We start from the raw sequence: 25,296 nt of genomic DNA on the forward strand, positions 1-25,296 counted from the left end.
GAAATCTTCTTTAATACCTTACTATTTTCACTTCTTTTGCATTTCTCATTTGTCCTTATTCAGCAGCTTTTAACCTGCAAACATTATCCTCAAAAGGTCATACGAAACTAGGAAACTCAGACTGGGAAATAAAGCTGGGGCACTGCAAAAACGGTACGTTTTTCAGCTTGTCTAGTAACACATATGGGCTGAGACTGATAGTAATACATGGACAGAAAGCCTTAGAGAGTTCTCACCATTGTATATGGTCTAATAAAAGAATCCTCCACTCAGCAATGGGGACCTTCAGCCCTACCTCCACTAAAAACTAGAATACCAAGTTAAAAAGAAAAAGCTATAATGATTCCCAAATGAGAACCAGCCCCATGGAACAGCCTTTTGTATCTGTACCTCTGGATAGTCCATAGCAGCAAAGTGATACAACACTCTTTCAGTCTGGGTGACACAGCCTAAAACTCAGGAGTGTCTCTTTCATTGAAGTACCAGGGCTGTCAACAAACATATGTGGAGCAGCTATGAAGCATCCAAGTCTATTTGTACCGCAGAGCTTTTTGATAAATCCCTCCTGCTGGTGGTCCTCAGGAGGTCTGAGCTACAGAGCTTGTGGGTACCAGTGACAATTCCAATACCTGCTAGCTCTCTGATGATCTCAAATCCCTCAGGCTCACACAGAGAGAGGAAGACTCTCCAAGAGAGAAACAAGATCTTTGGAGTGTCTGATCCCACAGATCTTATCATGGGAAATACTCAAGGGAAGAAAACAGAAGATCAGATAAACATCTTTTCCTCCTGCTTTGTAATGACTCTTGGGTTATTTTGCATTAGAGAGGATGTTCCTTCATCGAGAACAACTCCATGACTATCAAATCTCTTTTAGCAATGTCACGTGCACAGATATTTATCACCTGCTGAGTTATACTTTGCCCAAGATTGATTCCCATAATACTAAGAAAAAGTGAACTGTGGTGTCTAGTCCAGCTGTTACGTCATTTGCGTGCTCTGAGTTGCAGGCACAGAAACATTAAAAAAAAAAAAAAAAAAGAATTTTGAGGCTGATTGTTTCTTCATCAGATGTTTGAGAGAGGCAGAATAATTCCATTACTCTAAACAGAGGGGACAGACAGTTTGACTTGTCCTTCTCAGGTCTGTTTACTTCTTCATAATTTGAAGTGGTGATCTTGGATACAAACAAAAAACAGTACAGTTTACAATCATGCATTATTCAGAAAGGAGATACATCACTGAGAATTATCTGCTTGAGATGACCATCTTCAGAGACGCTATTACCCAGTGCAGAAGGCCTATAAGCCAATTTCCACTCTAACAGGTGTCCAAAGTCCATGTCAGTCTGATATTTGCAGTAAAGGAGTTCATTCAGTTTACTCATATCCTTAAAATTCCAGCTACACCTTACAGCATGGTTGCCTTGGCTGCAAAGAGGTGGCTGCAAAGAGGTGTCAGGGGCATTTCAGGATCCTGTGCCAGCAAAAGAAGCAACATCAGAATGAAACAGGGAGGATGCTGTGTTACACAAGACATCCAGGAAAGAAAGCATGCAGGACACTAGCAACATCCTGCAAGACAAGCAGACTTATCAGTGTCATTTCAGACAGTGGCAGTGTACCACAAAAGGATGATTCTGTGACTGCTTTTTTGCTTCAGCATCGGGAACAATTGCTCATCCAGGAGACAGCTCATGAAATGCTTATGCTGAAAAGCAGGAAACAGCTAGCTGGAAGTTAGGATTTCACAGCAGCAATGGTCAATGGGAGTGATCCAACCACCAGACACAGGTATTTACTCAGGTAGAGTTTGAAACACACCTTAGGAGCAGCTTTGTCTCATACCTCAAAATAACCTTTCAACTGGATCAATGAAGACTCAGTTCAGAGGAGTGAAGGGTTAAAGTGCATACTATTGAGTTTCTCAGACACTAGACTTCTTTGAGGATATTGCTTCCTGATCCATCTCCCCCGCCCCATTCTGCATGGACACATCTTTTTCTTCCTAATGCTTCGCCAGTGGATCCTCATGAACTTCTCTCTCTGGTTTATTACTTTGAAGCACCTTTGCAGCAAGTTACGTGGCACAATTCAGCAAGGGACAAAGGTCCCAGCCAGCTTGGAAGTGAGCTTCCAACTTCATATCGCATGATTCCTACAAAGGCTTCTAATAATGGGGATAATGTAAGGGACAGACATAACAGCAATCTGACAATTTAGTGTTGCTATGCAACTTGAGTTGTGAACAGACTTTTGCAGTTGCTTCTTGTTTGTTCACTGAACGTGCAGTGACAGGGTCTGGCAATCTTCCCCCCTCATCATTTTACCTAAAGCAGCAAGAATTCACGTGCAGGTTTTGTGCCAAGGTGCTCTCTTCCAGGCACTAGTCTCTGAGCAAACTGATATGCAGACACCAACAATGCTTTTTTCCAATCTGACTGAGACTCCTGTTGAGCCGCACTCATATAAACAGTTAAATATGCTGACACACATTTCTCCTTTCCTCTAGCTCATCACATATCTTTCCCTTTTCCCTTCTTTCCCTAAGATCAACAGGTTGTCAAAGAGCACTCTCTTTGAGAGCTTTCCTCTTGCCATGTCCCAGCTCTTGTCATGTCATTTCACATTCTTTTTGAACTTTGTACATTAGGTTCCTTCAGACTTTGTTTATCTTTCTTCCACCTGTTTTCACAGACTCATACAAAGTGGAGATAGATTTGCTACATTTTCTTTTATTCAGCTGTCCTGCTACCAATTGATTCTGTCTTGAAGCTTTGACCAGTGTTAAAACCTCAAGCAATGATGCCTGCAGCTCTTTCCTTGTGACTCTGACAATCTAACAAATCTCATTGGCTAGAGAGGCCGACCTGCTAGTCTCTCTGGATGAAACCTGACTATTCCTAGTGGCATCTCTTTGTGCCATCCTCAAAAGCTCTCCTTTGGAGGCTGGTATCTCCAGAACATCAAGGCTATTCTGCATTTATATTAACTACTTCACATTCCCTGTAATACTTCGATATCACTTTCCAGACAACCTTTGCAGTCCTCATTCATTTTTTTTTGCCTTTCTCAGAATTTCTTCACTTTCTACAATCTGTTTTGTGGTGTTGCTTATGTGATGCTTAATAGCTCACAGTTGGCTGTATTTCAGTGGTAGCAGGGGGAACACAGTGAGCTGAAACTCCACATAATCTTGCAAGAAGAGATGAGAACAAGTAAAAGAGGGCTTGCTATGCATGCTATCTCCAGAAAAAGAAATAAAAAAAAAAAAAAAAAAAAAAAAAATCTTTGCAAACATGTTTCTGTGCAGGCATTGCGAAGATAGGGATTACGTTATGCTGAGGGGAAGAGGAGCTGACTGACAGTAGAGATTTGCAGTCCATATTGATGTTTCACAATTGTGCATCTGTCTGCAGAACAGCTATGGAGCTCTCGAAGTCATTGCACTAAAAAAAAAATAAGGAAAGATAAATCAATAACTTCACTCACCCTTTTACCACAGCTCAGAGGGTGGAGGAGGAGAGTGTCATAACAGCTCACACTAGTGAGAAAATTTTAATCGAAACAGTTTTCAACCAGAAAATACTATTTTGATAAAATCAACATTTTTCACAAAATTATAAGTACAAACAAAAAAAAACTATGGAAAAGGAGGTTCCAGCAATATTTTCTGTATTGGAAAATTTGCCTCGGGGAAAAAATGCAATCTTATATTTTCTTATCATATTCTATTCCTTCAGTTGGTTTTACATCCTTCAGTTAATAGTGAGAGACACTATGGTGTTCCATATCCTACCATTAGCCTGGAATCAGGTTTGTCGGATATTAAAACCAATTGGTCCCTTATTAGTACCTAGCACATTTCTTTTCTTCTGAGTGTAAAAATTTCAACTGTTTTGTTCAGCACAGACTAATAAAGCTGGCTTACTTTTTGTAGAAAATTCATTACTTATTGCTTGGTAGCAAAATCACTTAATTGTTTTGAAAATAAAAGATCTCCTGTACTAAATTATATAACAGAATATGATGATATTCCCAGTATACTACATTACTGGTAGGATTGCATAACATGTCCTCATATGAGGCATGATTTGGCATAACATAACTTTACATTACCATCGATGTGAAACTGTAACAAAATTTAACTAGTTTTCAAAGCAAAGCATCAGTTGTATATCTAGTAGTATTAGATAATAATATTTATTATTATTAGATAATAAAATAATATCTAATTGGAAGCTCATCATTTTCAGTTCTTAGGAAGACACTGAAGATAGTATTTTCATCACTCGGAGTAACAAGAAGCTTTGAATTTATAAACGTCGAAATTTCCCTCAAAAATTAACATTTTGAGTTTCATCTAGCTCTCACTCAACCTGTGATTTATTCTTAGACTAACTCTAAGTCTTCCAGTTTGGAATAGCTTTAAGACTGGAGGATCTCTTGAAAGCAAATGTTATAAATATAGCATGCTCTTCATCTTAGCTCATTCTACCAGCATTTGTTTATAGATAAACCAGCTCACCAGTATTCACTTTTAACTCATTTTAATACCTTTTATATGCATTTTTGGGGATCTCAAAATTATTCTCATCAGGATATATAAATAAGGATAAAATAAATGAGGATAAATTAAATGGATCTTACAACCCAACCACATCCAAGAACTACAAAATTTTCAATGCTCCCACTGCAGCTATGCTCACAAAATCCTTTTGCTGGGAAGAACTGTGATGGGACACACTCTCCTCCATTCCACAGCTCATCCCATTCCGCATCCGGAGAACCAGGACTTTCCATTCTAGCGTGTGAGAGCAGCGAAGAAAGAAAACAGTCCACTTTCCCAACGAACAAGTGGTCTGCTCTTACTGCCTTCAGTGACTGAAGTGAAACTGCAGCCCTAGGTCTCCACCTAGTGTCTGCTGGCAAGCTCGGCACACCACCTCGGCTGAAAATGCGGGATACCAGTGGGTTCACTGAAGCTTAAAGAGGAAGAGCTTGGTTTCTTTCCGAGAGGGGAATGTTTTCCCTGCAACACCAAAACGAGTCTCAACTCATTGTGCTCCACCCATGCTTTGTGTGCTGTCACCTAGACCTCAGACACGATCTTCTGGTTTATTTGTGGACACTAAGATAAGCTTTTTTTTTTTTTTTCCATACTGATCATGCTATAATTCAAGGCTTTAGGAAGATGCAACATGAAACAAGAAGAGAAGAAAAGCTTGTTGGATTAGGTTGGACTATTTCCAAGAAAATGCTTCCATGCCCTGGGATATCTTGCTATCTTGTTCTATAGTGCTGCCTTCGTGCTGTGGTAAGCTTCTGAGAAAACATAAGGACTTTCTAACACTACAATCCTTACTTGTAGGAGTCACTTAAGAATTAGACCTGGCCTCTCAAAAAGATATATGATATACAGGCATATTCTCTCCACTTGTTTTTGACTTCCTTCTCTACCTTAATTTCACAGGTTTCGTGGGATTTAGCCAGCAAAATTCTCAAAGACTGTCACCTATCATTTCTGCCTAGCCTTTTCTCCATTTCCAATAAAAGATGACATATTTCTTATTGGGTATTTCTTCCTCAAGGGCAGCTAAAGCAGAACTATCTCAGCAGCTGTCCAAGCAGCACACTTTCTGTCCATTGCCACACTCATATACCATCCTGATATAAAACTGTCCTCTACCTTCTCTGGTAAGTCCAGGTTTCAAAGTACAGGTATTTCCATGACCTGCCATAGAAGCCTGTTCCTTTCCAGTTTTAAAACATCTGTCTTGATCTCTTTACTCTAGCTGGAACAAACCTCCTTGCACTCCCCTTTTCTCTGGTTTATGGAGGCTAGAGGCTATGTTCTCCCTCCAAGACCTGTTGTTAGTCATTTGAGCAAATGGGTGTGTATATGTAGATCCACCCATACACACATTCTCAGGAAAACTGTTGAGACACATTCAGAGCTTACAACATTGCCCCGTTGCCCCTGGAGTCAGGGGCCAGAAAAAAAAAAAAAAGTCTGTCGGAGTCAGGAAATCAAATCCAGCCTGCTTGATGGCCCCTTTCTCTCACCTATAAGAGCTGTTTTAGGGTGTTTAAAGTCCATTCTAGCTGAATCTATCTGTGTCCAATGTAAAAGGGAAAGGAGAAGCCCCTGATGGAAGAAATGACTGGAATGGATGAACACACTTCTCCCCTTGGGAGATGATGAAGGCAGTGTGCAGTACAGACATTTCATCATCCTACTAGCATAAGATCACCAGATTCCTCTGTGGGAGCTCCACCACTGTACTGGTACAAGCTATAAGGTAAAGACAGAGAGTATATTTTATTGACGTCACTAGCCAGCATTACTTAGAACAGGGCTAAGCACAATTGCAAAAAGAACTGCCTCCAAGCTATTCTATTTATATTCCTACCAGAGCTACCATTGGTACAGTCATCCTGCTGCTGAAATCCTGACCCTGTCATTGCCAGTGTAGCCACAGATCTGAGAAGATCAGTTTGGATTGTCTGAGAATTTGGCACCTCTTAATACCAGCAAAAGCAGCATTGGCAGGGGGTGGAGTGTGCTATTTGCACAGGACCTGCGTCAGGATTGGCATTCAGTGAATAGCAAGACATATGAAGGCATTTTATCCCAATATAGAGAATAACGCATCTTCCTCTGCGTTGCTGGTGGTAACTTTGGCAGTCCAAGGAACAATGGTAATTGCTTGTTACTGTGGAAACAAGACCTCCAGAAATAACACTAATGAGCCAGCAGGGTCGTGGGAGAAACACAAGCATACTGTCTCCTGCAAACACACATGATTTGGCTGCACACAAGAGATGGGACTCTGGGGAGAGGATCTATTTATTTGAACACACCAGGCACCCAGCATATCCTCCACTCATCCCCCATACCAATCTGAGCCTGAAAATAATTTAAGTGACTTGAAAAAAAGTTCAGATAACTTTGGAAATCATTGCTTCTCACCTCCCTGTCTGCCTTAAATTTTGCCACGGGGGGTGTGACTGGGGCATACTCCCTTTGGAGAAAGCTTTTTCTGTCATTTGTGCAATAAACGTGAAAGGAAGTTTTCCCTAAAAATCTCTGGTACGAAAAACACATCTTTACAAATGTCCTTACCCCATTCTGCAGATGCAAGGGCATTGGTAATTTGGGAGATATGTTTATGAGTCTGAAAGGCAAGGTCTTTTCCTGAATTATGGTCATTTGGTGATCCACTGCTCAAAACAACATGAAAGGAGGGAAGCATGCAACAAAAGAGGGGAAAGGGGGTAAGAGACACCAGAGAGCTTACTGCAGTCTCAGCACATCATGTCTTTTTCCCCTTTCATTCTGTGTTGCCCTTGACAGAGAGGAAAGGATGGTGTAAAGAAAGTGAGATTGCGGATGGCAACCTGTTAACACAGCTATTTTGTGCCTTGTAATGTCCCCAAAATGCTGCTTTCCGCCCTCAGGCCCTACTGGCACAGCAGCGTGGTGGGTGGCTGCATATTTATAGTCATATCAGCCTCATGTGCTAGGTGCTGAGAACTGGACCTAGCACTTTCTCCTTAAGACTTCCCTCTGCCTGACAATGGCTATGAGGTCTTTAAGCTTTTTGCTGAACTCTACAAAAGCAGGGTTTTACCTTTGAGAAGAGCAGGTTGGCAGCAGAAAACAGAGGCCACCTGACATTGTAGCCTTGCTGCTGCATTTGGGGTGGCCTTGCAATAGCCCCTCTGCTCACTGAATGCTTCTTGCCAGCTCAGAAGGAGCCAAATGACGTTCACCAGCAGCACTCTCCAATAGCTATTTGGCTATGTCAGGCAGGTCATGGGGCAAAGCACCAGCTATGAGCCATTGAGAAAGGAACTGCTGGTGTCTGCAATTCCCCCCTTTATCTCTATTAAGAAACCTTGTTCTGATGTACTTCCAGCATATTCAAATACAGGTACAAATCAAGAGCTGACGGGGCCCTTCCAAAAAATATAAACCAGCAGTTTGGTTGTTTTTCTAAAAAATCTACATACAAATGAGATCATAGCCCAGCTCTCACAGTAACTTCTGAAACACATCCTCCCTTTGGGATAAATCCTAAGTGTTTTTTGTTCTTCCTAGTAAAGGATGAAGTACTTCAGATTAGCAGACAGTTACCAAGGGACAAAGATGGGCACAGAAGCCGGAGCTGGTCCAGGCCAGACAACACCTGAAATCATACCCAACCTGAATATGAAGGAATTTTGTGATTGCCCCCATCTCACAGAGGGAAGAAAAGAATGTGTAAATGCTAGTTGCAGGGGGAATAGAGAAGTGGGTGTATTCAGATAATAGGCACTTACTTAATAATGACAGCTCCCATGGTGGGCCAGGAGCTTCTCAAAAAGGAGGTGGGGTCACCATTTTGCTTGTTGTTGTACTCCCTCTAATCATTGCTATTTACTATTTATGTATTAGTTGCAACAGGAAGCTTCAGATAAAATCAAGGCACTACTGCACAGATTAGGAACATCCCTGACTCCAGGACACTTCACATTGTATGCCCTCACAAAAAGCAAAAGTACAAGCAGAAAGATTGTTTGCTGTCTACAGACTAGACCTAAAGCATGAACACTTGCAATGACTCAACCACAGTTACCTAAGGAGTTAGAAGCAGAGCCAGGAGTTCATTAGTAGCAACTTCAGTCTACACAGTCTTTGTCCAGAGCTTTAATCATAAACTCTTCCTTTTTCCTGCAACCTAAAAGCCAGAAAGAGAACATGGGCAAACAGTGGGAAATAATTTGGTACATAAGATGGGAAATAAAAAACAGAAGTTGAATGATCAAGATGGTGACATCTCCCTAAAATACAATGTGTTGACACAGTATTACAGGGGAAGGTTCTCTTAAGTTTTAATCATTTTATTTTCAGAAGTCCTAATGCACATTTGTGTCAGGTTCTTTCCCTTAAAAATACCCCCCAAAAAAGTGATGTCAAGCCCCAAGTCATTCTCAGATGTGTTTGTCAAACAAAACAGAATAGAACTATGTATACACTGAAGCCAGCAAATGAGCAACACACTCTCCAATGACGAGCTGCTAAGACCCCAGTTCAGGATTTTTGTTTCCCAGCAACAGTGGGTGACGTGAAGACACCTGAGCAGAGTGCGGTCCAGCAGCTCCCGGAGAGCCAGGCGGGCTTGGAGCTGCAGCCAGGGAAGGATGGAGCCAGTTGAATAAGAGATGAAATTGCCCCAAACACTGTTTCTTTCAAAGAAAGCAAGCAAGAGTTTAAATCCATATGGCCTCCCTCTGATCTGTGTGCAAGAACCTTATAGCTGTGAACTAACAAGAGGAAAAATGAAACCCAATTTGGGTAACGATTTCTGAGGTTGCAGCCACAGATTTGCCTGAAGCACCCCGCCCCTCCAAATCCAGAAGGTTACCATGGTGACAAATTTCAGCTGTAGGTAAGAATAAAATGTTTCTGTATGAAAGCCATTTTGTAGAAACATAAAAACCAAAGATTAAGCCCCATCGCGCTGTTTATAATCTTTGTTGCCATATATTCACATCTAGATGAGCTGCTCATCTCAGGAACGGTTAATCACAATGCAAATAAGCTGCTTTTGTTTTAATTCATGTGTTCTGCTAATGGAGTTCATCTCCATAAAATAAAATAACACTCTGAAAATTTACCAGAAAACATGGGTATTCGTTTGCTTCCAAACTGCGTCTAAGGGAGTTATTAATACTTCTGATTCTCAGAAGATAGGTCTATTGCATTGCCTGACTGTGAATTAGAAGAAAATTACCTTAAATCATGTTTGGATCTGATTCATAGCACCTTAAGTATGGATAGGCCTCAGCACAGCCCAGATCACGAAGGCACAATGGGAAGGAAGCTGGATGTGTCTTGTATTATAGACTTGCACTCAGTAACTCAGGGAAAGATTAGTGAAAGCTACCACAGCTAGTGAAAGCCACCACAGGAAACTACCTCAGCTCCCATTCTGGGATCCCCGGGTAGTTTGTATGAATTGAGCTGCCATTCCCTTGGTTGCCCAAGTCAGAAAAACTTTGCTCCCAAAGGTTTGATTCCTTTCCGTCCTAGTCCAGCAGCAGATACAGGTAGTCACTGATATTGTATAAACTCACTTTAGGATAGAATAAATCTTGTGGTTAAAAATTAATGAGAACAAAATAGATGACATCTTGTTATCTGTCAACCTTCTGTTATGTTGAAGCATCTTGTTAATTGAAACATCCCGTTATCTGTTGACCCTCAGTCAGGCTGAGACTTGAGATAACTTGAGTCAACCTTCTGTTATGTCTTGTTAACTGAGACATCCCGTTATCTGCTGACCCTCAGTTAGGCCAAAAGCCAACTCAGCATTTCTGCAGCTTGGAAAACAACTGATTCATCCAACCTGGCATTTTTGAAGCAAAAGGTGAAAAGTGCATCATGAGGAAGACCTACGGTCTTCCTCCCAAAGACCACTGCCCACGTCCCAGAGACCCCTGCCCACAATTCTTGGGAGGCTTTGCGCAAGCGCAAGGACTGATACGCTAATTAGCATATGAAGTGAGAGTAGGCGGGTTTAGGTAATGAATATGTATAGGAATTAATAGAATATTCATTGTTTTGCTGTATAAATATGAGATAGTTTGTTACTTCGAACATGCACGACAGGTGGAGAGATCCCTCGTGCATCCAGCGCTGCAATAAAGAATATACCACTTAAGCAAATTTCGGCTTTGATCTTTGAATCATCACACAGCATTGGTCTCTGCTATATCATCACCTGGGTACTCACAACAGAGTGCCAACTGCTAGAAGCTCCCATAACATTACTGACCTTAACACCACTGAGGATCTGGCTTTATGGCATTTAGTAGTACCTTTCTCTGCAAAATCTTCTTTGCCTGCTGAGTCTCACACAGACAACACCACCCCTGTGGCTGTAGAACAGAGTCAAGAGCACGGCAAAGCCACACTCTAGCTTTGGTAGGGTCAATTGAGCGGCAAGACTGTACTCATGCTGTGGAATAAAACCATGCTTTAAGCACCATCTGTCTTCTAAAGAAAAAGGTGCAGGGTTGCCATCTCTGACTATTGACTACAGGTACATGATGTAGCTGGTGATGCATTCCCACCTCCTTTGCCTCCAGCACTGGAATGATGGCCTAAACTTCCCTTCTCCCCATGAACCCATGCAGCCATGTGCAGCCTGACCAGTCCCTGCCAGCACACACAGCCTCCTCATAAGCATTACACAGCACTGCATGTAGTGCGCACTCCTTTTACCTCAAATCCTTTCAAAAGACCAGTGCTGCAATCTCTAATCTCAACATCCTGCTTTATTTAGTCTTCAAATTGCCTTTCAGTAGTCACTGAATTGTAGTGATTACAATCCATTTATAATGTAAGGATTTACAGTGAACTATGCCACAGTTAATTGTGCTAGGCTAATTGTGCACAGAGCTCCACAAAAACACAACCAAAGTTCAACCATTGTCCAGCTAACTGAAGTGCTTTCTGGATACTTTATGTCCTCCAGCCATCAGAGCAGAAGAGAAGGCAACCACTAGGCATGAAGTCAGCAGCAATTTTGAGTCTTTATCACATACTAGCAAATGTGTCCCTGTGGTTTGTGATGGAGTGAAGATCCTTGCTGCTCATCTTTTTTCCTAAGATTGTCACAGGACTGCGAGTAATGTTTGTAAGGGAGAGTCCAAGTTAAACAAGGGTCAGGTCTGGTCAGAGTTTGGATGAGAGTGTGATGGCATAAACAGTCATTTCATCCACTTTGGTAGAATCGGGTGTTAAAACCTGCCTCCAGACATTCCTATTGCCTGCATCCTCAGCCAGGAGCAGCATCAGCTGTGCTCAGCTCAGCCAGCAGTCCTCCCCTTCTCAGATCAGGTTTAAGCCCCAAAGTCTCTGCCCCACTTCCAGAACTGATGGATATCATCCTGGCAGCACAAGATAGCAATTCTCCATGAGAAAAGCATGTGGGAGTAAGAGGGACATTCTCCTGGGAATCCAGCCTTTCCTGGCGCTAGCAGTTGTCTCCTTTCTGGATGAAATAAAAAGCCAAGGTCCTTCCTGTTAATACTCATTAAAGAACTTTTTTTTTTTTTTTTTTTTTTTTTTCTCTTGTACCATTTCAGTATTTTGATCAAGTTCCAGCTTGGTTTAATTACATACTTTCTATCTGAATTCCTGCCCAAGCTTCATTTAGAGAAATTATTCATTTCCCATCTTCAACATTATTATTATTGTGCTTATTTGCACGATGTGCTTAGCATTCATTGTATGCATCTTCAGTGCTCTGATGGGCTCATCAGAGTGGTGCCGGTGGGACGGAACAGAAGAGCACTCCTCATCTGCCATCCTGAAAAATCAGCCTTCCTCCCCATTACATACAGGCAATTTTGCACTGCTGCAGATTAAGGAACATTCACCGGTCACACTTGAGGCATCACAAAAATATTACCAATTCCTCAGGACATGCCTGAATGCTTAGCAGTAACATTATTTAGAAACAATATCTTTATCTAACTGCATATAACAAGTCAAAAGGAAAAGTGTTCATTTTAGACAACTACATTTTTCATGACACACTTTTGCCCTGGGAACCTTTTTCATACTTCCTTGCAAGGGTAAAAAGGTTTAAAGAGTCTTCGTCTCACATAACAATCTTGTGTGAGCCTTGTGCAGCGTGTGGTTTTCTGTCACATGGCAATGGATGCATAGAGACTTTCAGTTTATGAAATGTAGCTGTCTTGAAAGCGATGTTTTCCTCACCCTAGTGATTTTTTTCTGCCCAGCTGTTTTCGCCAGCATTTAGGCTGCGCTTCTCAGTATGTCTCCATAGTCCTCTGGGTTTTACCATACAGGATCAGAGAGGAGCATTTTTTCCTTCTTCCCACCTCAGCCAGGAACTTGATTTGAAAAACCCTGGAGACTGACAGAGAGACCACCATGACAGCCATTTGCTGTCTCACTGACAGAAGGGCAGGAGCAGGACAGCCAGGATGGAGCAGTGCATATCCCCACACATGCACACACACTGCTGTGATCATTCCCAGCACGTGAGGTCAGGCAAGCATTATGTAAAATTACAATGAGTATAAAAAGGCTAATCTAATACCAACTGCATTAAATACTTATGTTGGGTAATAATATCCCCAGGACAAGAAAGAGCCTTGCATAAATGTCAGAAATGGAGTAAACACCCAGACAGCTTATATTAATACATCATCTGCACTCCTGCTCTTGGGGTTTGTTTGCTTTTTGATGTGGATCAGGATCTGACTCCAAATACAGGGCATTAAAATCAAAGCAGCAGCAGCAGCAGTAGCCAGCCTGAGAACCCTGTGTGAGACAGCTCCATCTGGATCTAATCACGGAGAAACATGAGCAGTGATGGAGCAGAAGACACATTGCTACTCTGTTGGAATGCAGCTTCCTACCTAATGCAGAGGTAAAACTCCAAATGGTTTCTGTGGCTCAGCCTCAGCCTGAAGAGCAAATACATGCCGGTGAGGTGACACCTGATCCTCTGCTTTTCATGCACACTCCTTCCTGCACTACCCGGTGCTGCAATCTCTCTTGAGAAAGCAGAAAGCCACTTAGAGGCAGGAACTTTCGGTGTCTGTAATATCAAACCACATTACCAGCACCTTTACAGCCTTGCCTTGGGTTAGACACATGCTTATTCTACAAAGAACTGGAGGTGACTTAAGATATTACTGTTCTCCAGATGCACATCACCCTCCTTCTCCTCACTCGTGTGAGGTAGGATTCTCACTCCTACCACCAAGAGGACAGAAGATGCAAGTGTTCCTCATCCACTTTGTTCAAAGTCCATTGCCTGAGCTTAAACTGCAGGGAAAGGTGATGTGACATTGTGCTATAGTATCCTTCCCATCCCATCAGCTCAGTTGGGGAGGCAGAAGTTTCCAGAGGTGGAGGAAATTGAGTAGCTGGGGCTAGGGCATCTTAAACTGGCTTAATAAGACCCAAAGAGGAAGCTGTTCCACATCCTTAAATATCTTACATATCCTCTAAACTTAATCAAGATTTGTCTTCTACTGTACACATGTAAATATGTTTATGACCCAACCCAGCATTCAAATCCACTTTTCTTGTGGCTCACAAGTGAGGATCTCCCCAGTTATACAACCCAGAGCAGTCAAACGCAGCACAACTCTTGTGCTACCCAATAGCTCTGTACATATTGCAGAGGCTATCAGGTAATTACCCAAGAGTCTGAGATTTAATTTTTAAGCATATTCCTAGCTTTCATCACAATGCAGTGAGCTTATAAGCAGACAATGAATGTTCCAAGAGCAGACAGCAGATAAAAAGAACAGAAAATGCATTGCTTTACGTTGTTGTTGGTGGTGGTTTAATCTTGTAATTTTAAACATTTTAAAGGCAGTATTGTTTTGTGGTTTTGTTTGTTTGCTTGTTTTGTTTTGTTGTTGTTGTTATAAATGAGGTCTGAATTCAATCTGAATTTTGTAATATTTATAAAACAAATATTTCTAAAAGGTATAAAAGGTATAAAAGGCAAGTAAACAGTGCTGGGTGTGCAGTGAGTCTACGCTCCACCAACATGCACACACACACATCAAACATTCTAAATACATGTATACAGAACATTGCTTTACATAATAACCCGAGTATGCCTATACATACATACAATCAGGATAGGCAACAACCAATCCTTTAAGTTCCATAACTTAACAGTCTCCATTTTCCATTCCTTTTCTTGCTTCAGGCCTTATGTATCCCATTCTTCCCAGATCGAAGAAAAGCATACCCATCTCCTTTCCAAGGCCAAGAGGGCCTGGGTCAAAAAGCACATCCAGGTCACCAGGGGGCGTAACAGCAAAAGCCTTCGATGCCTGTAGCAGCAGAGGGGCCAATGGCGTAGCAGTTGGATCAGTAAAGGAGCCCGCAGCACCCTCACTATCTGGCAAACCACATGCTTCTGACTGTGGTCCCACATGTCTCTTTAAGGCCTCAAAGACTGCTTGCCAGGTGCTGAGCAATCCCACTGCAACCTTGCCATTTTTAGTTGCAGAGTCCCACACCTTGACCTCAGTTTGGTCCCATATTTCAGGCTCATAAACTGTCTGATTGTTAATAAGGAGAATAAGCTGTAAGGTTACCAGGACAGTCTTTGTTCCTAAGGACGTATGATTCCCCATAATGCGCAACTGCTTACCAGCGAGAGGCAGTTGAGTGTGCGGGTACGCTTCTCTCAGCTCGAGCTTCTTTCCAGTTCCGGTGCGCCATTTCCAGTGACTTTCTGTACAAGCTTCTCTAAGCGGTTTGCTGAGTCTGGCCGAACCTATCTTCATGAGGCAATCAATGTGCCTGTTCCCGTCCTGGTCTCCATTCTGCCAGCCTGTTCCTTTTCATTCTTTCTTTCTGCTTCTTTATTGATGACATAACTTCATTATATCGTGTTGCCTTTTTTTTTATCTTGAGGACAGGCTCCCCTCTTATACCCTTCTCCCCACAGCAGTTCTTTTCAAAACAACTTTCAATTGGTCAAACAACTTTGAATGTAACAACAATAGCAAACACCCAGAAACTTCCATGCCTTAATGGCTGGAGAACAAGAGAACCGGCTGGAGAACAAGAGAACCAGCTGGAGAACAAGAAACCGGAGACTGCATGGAGTCTCCTGAATCACCCTTCTTTGTTCCCTCTAAACTCTTTTATATTCCTGATGGCCTCATCGTTAAGAGTCTAATGTTAGAAATTCTGTGATTCTGTGTGATTAGTTATCTCAATCATGGGGTTTTCCAACCCCCATGGCCACATTCCTAAATCTCCCCCTTCTGTATTAATATAAACCATTTTCTCGATGTGAATTACCACTCCATATATAATATTGTGTTTTTGTTTTTTGTTTTTTTGTTTTTGTTTGGGGGGGGGGGGGGGGGAGGAGGAGGCTTGGCACTCGATTTCTGTATGTTTGGGTTGGCAGCATTATTTCCAATAAGCAAACATTCTGCCATACTAAATATGCCTGTGTTCAGGACAGGCTTGCTACAGGTAACTTTACACAACATACTTCTGCTAATCACAAACTCATGCTGGCACACAATATACCACATACACATACCCGTGATTCCCTGAGGTAAAAAGTCCTTGTCTCACTCGCTTTGCTTGCTACAGCCGACACTACCCCATTTCTCAGTACAGTTTGAGAACTGATTTGTCAGAGGTTTGCTCTGATATGCTTGGCATTACAGTGCCACTCTCCCCCAAGCCAGCTGCCACTAGGACCATCACTTTCCCATCCCTCATGACTTAAGGATTGTAGGAAGCTGAGTAAAATACATTTTAAAGTAAAAATTACACTTTGTCTTTCCAGTGGAATCTTTCCTCTATCAAAATGTTGTTCAGACTTGTTATATATGGAGCGGTAATTTGTGTCGAGAAAATGGTTGATATTAATAAAGAAGGGGGAGATTTGGGAGTGTGGCCATGGGGGTCAGAGAGCCCCATGGTTGATGATAACATTAGACTCTTAACAACAAGGCCATCAGGAATGTAAAAGAGTTTAGAGGGAACAAAGAAGGGTGATTCAGGAGACTCCATGCAGTCTCCGGTTTCTTGTTCTCCAGCCATTAAGGCATGGAAGTTTCTGGGTGTTTGCTATTGTTGTTACATTCAAAGTTGTTTGACCAATTGAAAGTTGTTTTGAAAAGAACTGCTGTGGGGAGAAGGGTATAAGAGGGGAGCCTGTCCTCAAGATAAAAAAAAAAGGCAACACGATATAATGAAGTTATGTCATCAATAAAGAAGCAGAAAGAAAGAATGAAAAGGAACAGGCTGGCAGAATGGAGACCAGGACGGGAACAGGCACATTGATTGCCTCATGAAGATAGGTTCGGCCAGACTCAGCAAACCGCTTAGAGAAGCTTGTACAGAAAGTCACTGGAAATGGCGCACCGGAACTGGAAAGAAGCTCGAGCTGAGAGAAGCGTACCCACGCACTCAACTGCCTCTCGCTGGTAAGCAGTTGCGCATTATGGGGAATCATACGTCCTTAGGAACAAAGACTGTCCTGGTAACCTTACAGCTTATTCTCCTTATTAACAATCAGACAGTTTATGAGCCTGAAATATGGGACCAAACTGAGGTCAAGGTGTGGGACTCTGCAACTAAAAATGGCAAGGTTGCAGTGGGATTGCTCAGCACCTGGCAAGCAGTCTTTGAGGCCTTAAAGAGACATGTGGGACCACAGTCAGAAGCATGTGGTTTGCCAGATAGTGAGAGAGCTGCGGGCTCCTTTACTGATCCAACTGCTACGCCATTGGCCCCTCTGCTGCTACAGGCATCGAAGGCTTTTGCTGTTACGCCCCCTGGTGACCTGGATGTGCTTTTTGACCCAGGCCCTCTTGGCCTTGGAAAGGAGATGGGTATGCTTTTCTTCGATCTGGGAAGAATGGGATACATAAGGCCCGAAGGCCCAGTTGCTTGACAACTTAAAGCAAGACATACTGTTCAAAAGGAATGGAAAATCGAGACTTGTTAGTAATCAAGAAAAGGAATGGAAAATGGAGACTGTTAAGTCATGGAACTTAAAGGATTGTTTGTTACCTTTTCTGATTGTATATATACTCAGATTTAGTATGTAAAAGCAATGTTCTGTATATTTAGAATGTTTGATGTTCGTGTGTGCATGTTGGTGGAGCGTAGACTCCCTGCACATCCAGCACTGTTTACTTGCCTTTTATACCTTTTATAAATATTTCTTTTATAAATACTACTAAATTCAGATTGAGTTGAGACTTCATTTATAACAGACTGAAAAACCTACTTTTTTTTTTTTTTTCCTGTTAATTGTCACTGCAGTTACCTTTAGTTTGCCACAGCTATGACTCTGCCTATACCCTGCTTAAGTTTCTAGTTTCCTGAATGAGGGCCTGAGTAGTATAGAGCCCATCATGGCTCTGGTAGTACTGGGTACCCTACATACAAGCAGTGAATGCTCCCTGAATTGGTGGCAGTTCCAACCTCCTTATGTAGCTGCACCTTTGCCATGGAGGTATTCCACATGGAAATGAGAGAAATTTTGCATAACAGCATGACAAGGCTATGTCAGCAGGACTTTGCAGCCCAGACATAACATCACTCAGTGCTCTTGTGTTGAAATTTCAGCTTGGCCTGGGGATGTTTAGACTATGTACCTTTCTTTTTTTTAATGTAACGTATTTCTTTTGTTCAGTTCAAGGTAGCACTCCAGTAAAACTGGATTTTTCAAGCATTCTTGTGCCTCTCTCTCTCTTTTATTTTATTTTATTTTATTTTTTAAACTTAAAACCTACATTTCTTTCCTATGCAAAGGACAGTCATGCTCTGCTAAGTCTGTGTTAACATGTTGGTCAAAACTAAGGGGACTCCCATTAGTAAAGGGGTACAGGAATGTGGATAAAATGCTGCTGCAGAGAGATTCTGTTCACATAGCTTGTTGCTAACACTGCATGCACTTGCTCGGTATAAAAGCAGAGAGATAGAAAGTCAATAATGCAACCAGGTGGGAAAGGAAAAACAAGTTTGATTTGAAAATTCTGCAGAGATACAAGCAAAGATCAGCTGAGGACCTGAATTGGAGCTTCAGTGAGGAGCCATCCTAAAATAAAAGGAAGTAAGGGAGAGCACCTGGGAGCTGCCATTTGAAAGAAGAAGCAATCAGAAAAGGGATTAAAAACTACCAGGGTTGTCTCTAGAGCTTCCTAGAAAGCTCATCCATTTTATTAAATAACAAGATCCCATGAAACAAAAACAGTCTTAGCTCTACTTGCTGCTTCACATCATTTTTTTCTTCTCCATGCTCTCTTCCAAACAAGCCAACCAAGAAAAAATGTTTCATTTCTGAAGAGCCCTATATCAAAATAACTATTGCCCTGCTCCGAATTGTGATGGAGAAGCCCCAGGGCCACTGGGACCTGGTCAGTAAGAAGTGCTCACATATGCAGGGGCAGCAGTATACAGCCAGATACCAGCACAGGTTCACAGAAAGACACAGGACTAAGCAGCAGATCACAGGATAACAGGACAACCCCGGCTGCAGCGGTGCATTTGAAGAATCAGGGTGGGAGACATCTGCTGAGCACTGCTTTGGTTTGTACAAATGCAAATGTTAACCATAGCCTTTGAAGTATTACCCTAATGCCCATAGCAATCTTTGAATACACCATCTTTTGTCCAAATGTATGACTCTGCAAGTGGCCCATTTATTTCCCCAGCAGGTTTCAGCTTCTCAAAAGTTTTGTTTTTCAGGTGCCTTTATAAACACACACCTTGTTTTCTCCACTGCTCTCTTCCCATTCCATAATAAATTTGTGTGGCAGCAGGATTGCATCTGTGAAGAACAGCAAAGTAATTTCAAATAAAACACATCTTTAAAACACTTCTTATATGCAATTGCCAAGCCTCTGGCAACAAGTACAGTTGTCTAGGGCTCTGATATTATGCCATAAATTACCTAGCCAACAGCACCACAAGTAGAAAAAGTCCAAGAAAAAATAGCAATAAAAAAAAAGAATGAAAATAAAAAGTTGTCTTTCTCCACCCCGAAAATTCCAGAGTAGCAATGTTACAGAAGGAAATTACAGTGATTTTTTTTTTTTTTTTTTTGAGGGGGCAGATGTGAAATTGTGTTACAGACCCAAATATTTCTGGGTGATCAAGTCTGTTCCCAACCAGATCAGTATTCTACAACACATAACTTGTGAGCTGTATAGGACATCACAACCAGTTCTCATAAAAAGGTTATCCTCCATGAAAAAAAAATGTTCCTCATTTAAAACGTATTGTAAGAATGAGAGGGAAAACAGAAGAAATCCAAATTAAAACCTGTATTTTTTTATTATTAATTTTGATATTTTGAATGGATTTTAAAAAGCATTTCTGGAAATAGCTAGACTGGCATAATTGTCTTTACATACCAAATGCAGTTGCCAAGACAGGGACTATAATCACACCAGCTTGTTTCAATCTGTCCAGGAGTTAGTATATTTAGAAACAAGGACAAAGTTCAGTTTCCTCTGGCTGAGAAGATTAGAGCCGTTGGGAAATGTCATATTCCAGTCAACAACTAACCATATTCATTTTCAAAATACAACAAAACACAGACAAAACTAGGTTGTAATTAAAACAAGCAAACACAAAAAAAATCAGTAGGGTTCCATTGAAATAAAGTATGTCCATAATTTCAAAATGTTACCTTCAGATTTCAGTTTTACATGTTCACTGACTAAAAAACAATTATAATTGTAAGCCTAAATCTGAAATAACCATTTTGTTAAACTCCTGGAAAACCAAAGCCTTTACAAAATCACTTTTTTCTATTAATTCATTCAGATATGAGAAATTGATATAGTCCGATGACAAACTTCCTGATTTTTAAAAAAATAATGTTATAAATGAAGTCTCAACTCTGAATTTAGTAACATAAAAGAATATTTATAAAAGGCAAGTAAACAGCACTGGGTGCGTGGAGAGTCTATGCTCTACCAACACACACACAACTGTCGAACTTTCCAAATATATATAGGACATAGCTGTTACATATTTACAAGAAACCCGAGTACGCCTATACATATGGATATCCTATCCCCGCTTCATATTATAATTCTCTTTGTGGTGGTCGTTGTGGGTGAAAGGCTCACGGTTTCCCCATCACCATTAGCAACCTTTTGTTCCAGACTGCAGGAGCGGCTTCGACTGTCTCCCTCTTCTTCTGCACATGCTCTGCCCACCACAAGGCTCCCGAAAGCAACAAAACGTGATTGCTTTTCCCGCGTTTCGTTAACACTTGAAACCACACTAAACAATAAATGTTAACAGTTTTAACCAGCAATCCCCCCTCCCCCCCCCCCGCAACTTCCGTGCCTTAACAGAGGGAAAAACAAGCAATCCTAGATGGCAGGGCGTCACCTCAATCACCCTACTTTATTTCCTCTAAACTCTTTACATTCCTGATGACCTCATCGTTAAAGAGTTTGATGTTATCACCAACCACGAAGCTTTCCGACCCCCATTGCCACATTCCCAAATCTCCCCCTTCTTTATTAATACCAACCATTTTTCTGACACGAATTACCACTCCATATATAACAATAATAATCTCAAAAATCTCCACACATTATTATAATTTGGAATCAACATTTTGAATCGCCAACTGAAAATTAAGATAAAACCCTATCTTACAGAAATCTCAAATCAACCATTGCTTGGGAAGAGAAAGTGGGTTCTTGATTTCCATAAACTCAGAATGGAGGAGTTTGTTGTCTTTACTCCCATCACCATTTCAAGCCATAGAAGACACATTTTAAGAGTTCAAGAAGCATCTAGTACTAGTGGACAGATTTGTTGTTGTCATTCCTTTGACTTCTGTTTCTCAGTGTTAATTTTTAATTTGAATGACAGCAGTTCAGTACAACCTGTTCCTGTGACCCAGTTGATGAAGTTATTAAAAACATAAAAGACTGCACGTAGCCACGCTCGAGGGTGATGCAGTGATGTGTTGAAGGAGCTTATTTACACAAAAATTGAGAGACTTAAGGGGAAAAAAAAAAAAATAATAATAACTGCAGGTGTTTGTAGGGGGGTTATTTTACTTTATAGAACCTGATCATATCTCCCAGGAATTATTTTTTAAGTAGCAATATCAAAACAAAACAAAAGATGGCAGCATTGGTAAAGCATCTCACCACTCAGCCCTGTTCCATTTTCTGTGCCGCCCTAGATCTGTTCAATACATTGCTTCCATGTTGCTAAAAGTCCAACCTCAAAAATGTTCTGATTAAACATTCCCTGAATTGCTGTCATTTTGTGGATTTTGCTTATATGTGGACAAAAGAGGTACTGGAAAAGAAGGAATAACTACTGTTCTTACTGGAACATCAGCCAGTCCTCAAATAATGGAATTGTCAGGCACATTGCTGGTATGTGTGTAATTATGATTAGTAATTATTTGTCTTACGGCAGACCCCAAGTGTTCCAGTCAGAACTACATCTAATTGTAGTGTTGCTGCAAAAGCATATATTAAAAGGCAGTCCCTGCCACAAAAATTTACAATGTAGATTAGGACACAGAATGAAAACTCACTAAATCACTGAAAGGAATGGCAAGAGTACAAAGATAATAGAGAAAAATCATGCTGCATATGATAGTCCACCCTCACACATACATCTTGTAGCAATATGAAGATGTATGGTAAAAAAATAAAATAAAATAAAATAAAAATAAAAAATAAAAATAAAAAAGAACAATCATACTTTATCTAAAGATATCTCTAATTATATTTAGAGTCTGTCACCTCAGTGTGTCCAATGTTTTTTAAAATCTAGCTATCTGAGTCTTATTCAGGTATAGAAAAATGGTTGCACACTACAAGCTAGACTATTTGATTTCAGTAGTACTTCAGCCCACCATAAACGTAAGCATTTGGTTGGGCTGTGCCTAGATGGTCTGAGGTTCAATCTGAAAGGTGAACAATGACTGCAAAGCACTTAAGACACATGAAAATCTGGAAGAAAATCAAGCACATTTTCACAATTTTCACCCACTACAGGAACGCATGTACTTCTGAAGTGACTGTCCACCATGGGATCCACTGTCAAATATTATTGTCAAGACCATTTTGTGGTATGCAATGTATTCATGACAGTTGTTAGAAGTTTTGTTAAAGAAATAGCTTTGAGGGCATTACAGTCATCCAACTAACTCTATGGACACACAAGCTAGGTATATTGTCTTTGACTCCATCATTTAAGTGTAACATAACCACCCAGTCATAGGGCTGGGAAGTCTATTGGGACAAGTGAGTTGTACCCATACATCCACAAGCACCAGGAAGAGGAACCAGTGATCCTACTGCAGAGGATGCCCAGGCATGTACCCCCACAGGGCTGGAGGGAGACATCAGAGGACCAGGAGCCCAGTCTAGGGGCAGAGTGGTGCTCTCCCTCTGCACCTCTCAGGCTGAGACTTCATCAGACACCTCAGCCAGTGTAAGAGCTTGCTGCTTCCAAAAGGGGAGCTCCACTCCTTCCCACCTATCCATACGGTCTTCCATACCAATCCATATGGTCTAACCCCTACAGCATCCAACTAGCCCTTTGGTCAATCAGTGTGTCTTGCTCAGGTGCAGAAAACAAACCTGACAGAACAGCAACAATGGTTTTCTGCTGTTTTTGTGAGTGTTCAGATCACTAAAAGTCAGGCAAGAGTATGGGGATAGAGGCACATATGGAAGCAGAAGAAGGCAAAGCAGGACTGCCCCTCTCAATAGCTACAAGCAGTTAGATCAACTCAACTATCATGTGAATCATCACCCATAATTGATATCTGAAGACCAGAAACAAGATATTTTCAAGTAACATCATCATATGTGACTCTGTATGCTAGTGATAATGATATAAACCTTAGCAGAACTACCAATCAACTTAGATTGATAGTTTCACAGTAGACTTAAAACATTGTGGTTCAAAAGTGCATTCCAAATGTTTCTATCCTTCTCTGCAGTTCAGAAATGCTACAGACTGATTTGCTTTTGTATGAAATGCATTGTCATCTAATCATGCTACAGTGTTTTAATGGAAAGATTAGTTTGATTTTATCAATACCGTCTAACCACATCAAATCGTCTTATAACAAATCACCTAACTACATGAAACTACATCAAAGTAATCTCACTTACCAAGTAAGATTATGTTCTGTATTCCACAGTCGTGTATACTTGCCTTTCAGAAGCAAGGTTCATACATTCACCCTCAGAAAGAAATCTCAGATTCACCAAGAGGAAGAAAGGAAACCACCTTTGAGAAGTTCCTCAGTGCAGACCTTACATGAAGCAAACAGAACAAATACAGTCAGTGTCCACTTTTCAACACTGTATTTTCCACAATTTCAGCAAAAAGCTAACAGCTGAAAGTTCACATTTGATATCACATTCCACAGAAGATATTCAAGAAAGCAGCAGACAAATTTAACCACAAATTTTACATCTATGCTGTTCTGCGTATGCCTTTGTGTTTCATTTAGTGTACAGTTTCCTCATCTTCAATTAAAAAATTAGGTTTGTTGGTTTTGAAATGACTTGTTTGATAAATCCTAAGGGTGATTGTCTAAATGGTGGGGCTAAGAAATGTCTTACCAAATCCTATTTGGATTTCAGTTTTCTATCATCTGTAAAATACTAAGCCCACACTTACCTGATTGCGATAGTTAAAACTGCAAGCTACTTAGATGGCCACTTGCCGAGCCGATTGGCTCTGGGGCAGACGCATTCTGCAGGGAGCAGGGGATCGGACAGGCAGGGATAATTTTTCCAGCACCGAGCCCACTCGAGGGAGCCACCAGGACCCAGCAGCCCTCGCGAGGGAGGTGAACGAGCGTTTCCCCCCACCCATACGAACAACTCCTCTAACGGCGGTCTACCGCTAGCTCAGCTGCAATGGTGTACACCAGGCACAGTGCACTCTCCGAGAAGTCTGTACACACCCAGACCAACTGCCCGCTCAAAACTGCGGCAGTTCAGGTCTCCGGGTGCAGGGAGTGCCTGAGCCTGTTGCTACCACTTGCGGGGGGCAAAGAGACTGTGTGCGTGAGGTGCAGGCAGGTGGACGACCTGGTCTGCCTCATGGCAGAACTCAAGGAGGAGGTTGAGAGGTTGAGGGATATCAGGGAGTGTGAGCAGGAGATAGACTTGTGGAACAACTCCCTACACAGCCTGAAGGACAGGTACCAGGGTGAGACACCCCAGATGGGGTTGGACCCCCTGCCCTGCTGCTGTCGGGCAGAGGCAGGGGACCTAGGAGTTGAGGAGGAATGGAGACAGGTCCCTGCTCGAGCATCGCAGGCGATGCCCCCCCCCACCGGCCCCACCTTCCCAGGTGCCCCTACACAACAGGTTTGAGGCCCTGGAGATTGAGAGACCCGTAGCTGAGGAAGAGGCAGTAAGTCTACCCAGGAGGATGCCTGGGGAGAGGAAGTCGACTCCACGCCTCACCTCGGGACTGCCTCCACCAGGACAGAAAGAAGGGTGATTGTTGTGGGCGACTCCCTTCTCAGGGGAACAGAGGGCCCTATTTGTCGGCCTGACCCTACCCGTAGGGAAGTCTGCTGCCTCCCTGGGGCCAGGGTCAGGGATGTTGCCAGAAAGCTTCCCAACCTGGTTTGCCCCTCTGACTATTATCCTCTTTTAGTAGTCCAGGCTGGCAGTGATGATACTGAAGAGAGAAGCCTGAAGACCATCAAACGGGACTTTAGGGGACTGGGACTGTTAG

The 25,296-nt window shown here is 41.9% G+C and overlaps 1 protein-coding gene across 1 annotated transcript in view; it reads right to left on the reverse strand.

Moving 5' to 3' along the window:
• GRIN2B (glutamate ionotropic receptor NMDA type subunit 2B) overlaps nucleotides 1–25,296 on the reverse strand; it is a 273,763-nt gene that overhangs the window by 234,390 nt on the left and 14,077 nt on the right. Inside the window, exon 2 of the mRNA XM_084506008.1 lies at nucleotides 23,709–23,851. The gene's annotated coding sequence lies outside the window, so the exon portion shown is untranslated. The remainder of the gene's footprint in view (nucleotides 1–23,708; nucleotides 23,852–25,296) is intronic.

Source organism: Aythya ferina (genome assembly GCF_964211825.1).
Source record: "Aythya ferina genome assembly, chromosome: 1".
NCBI lineage: Eukaryota > Metazoa > Chordata > Aves > Anseriformes > Anatidae > Aythya > Aythya ferina.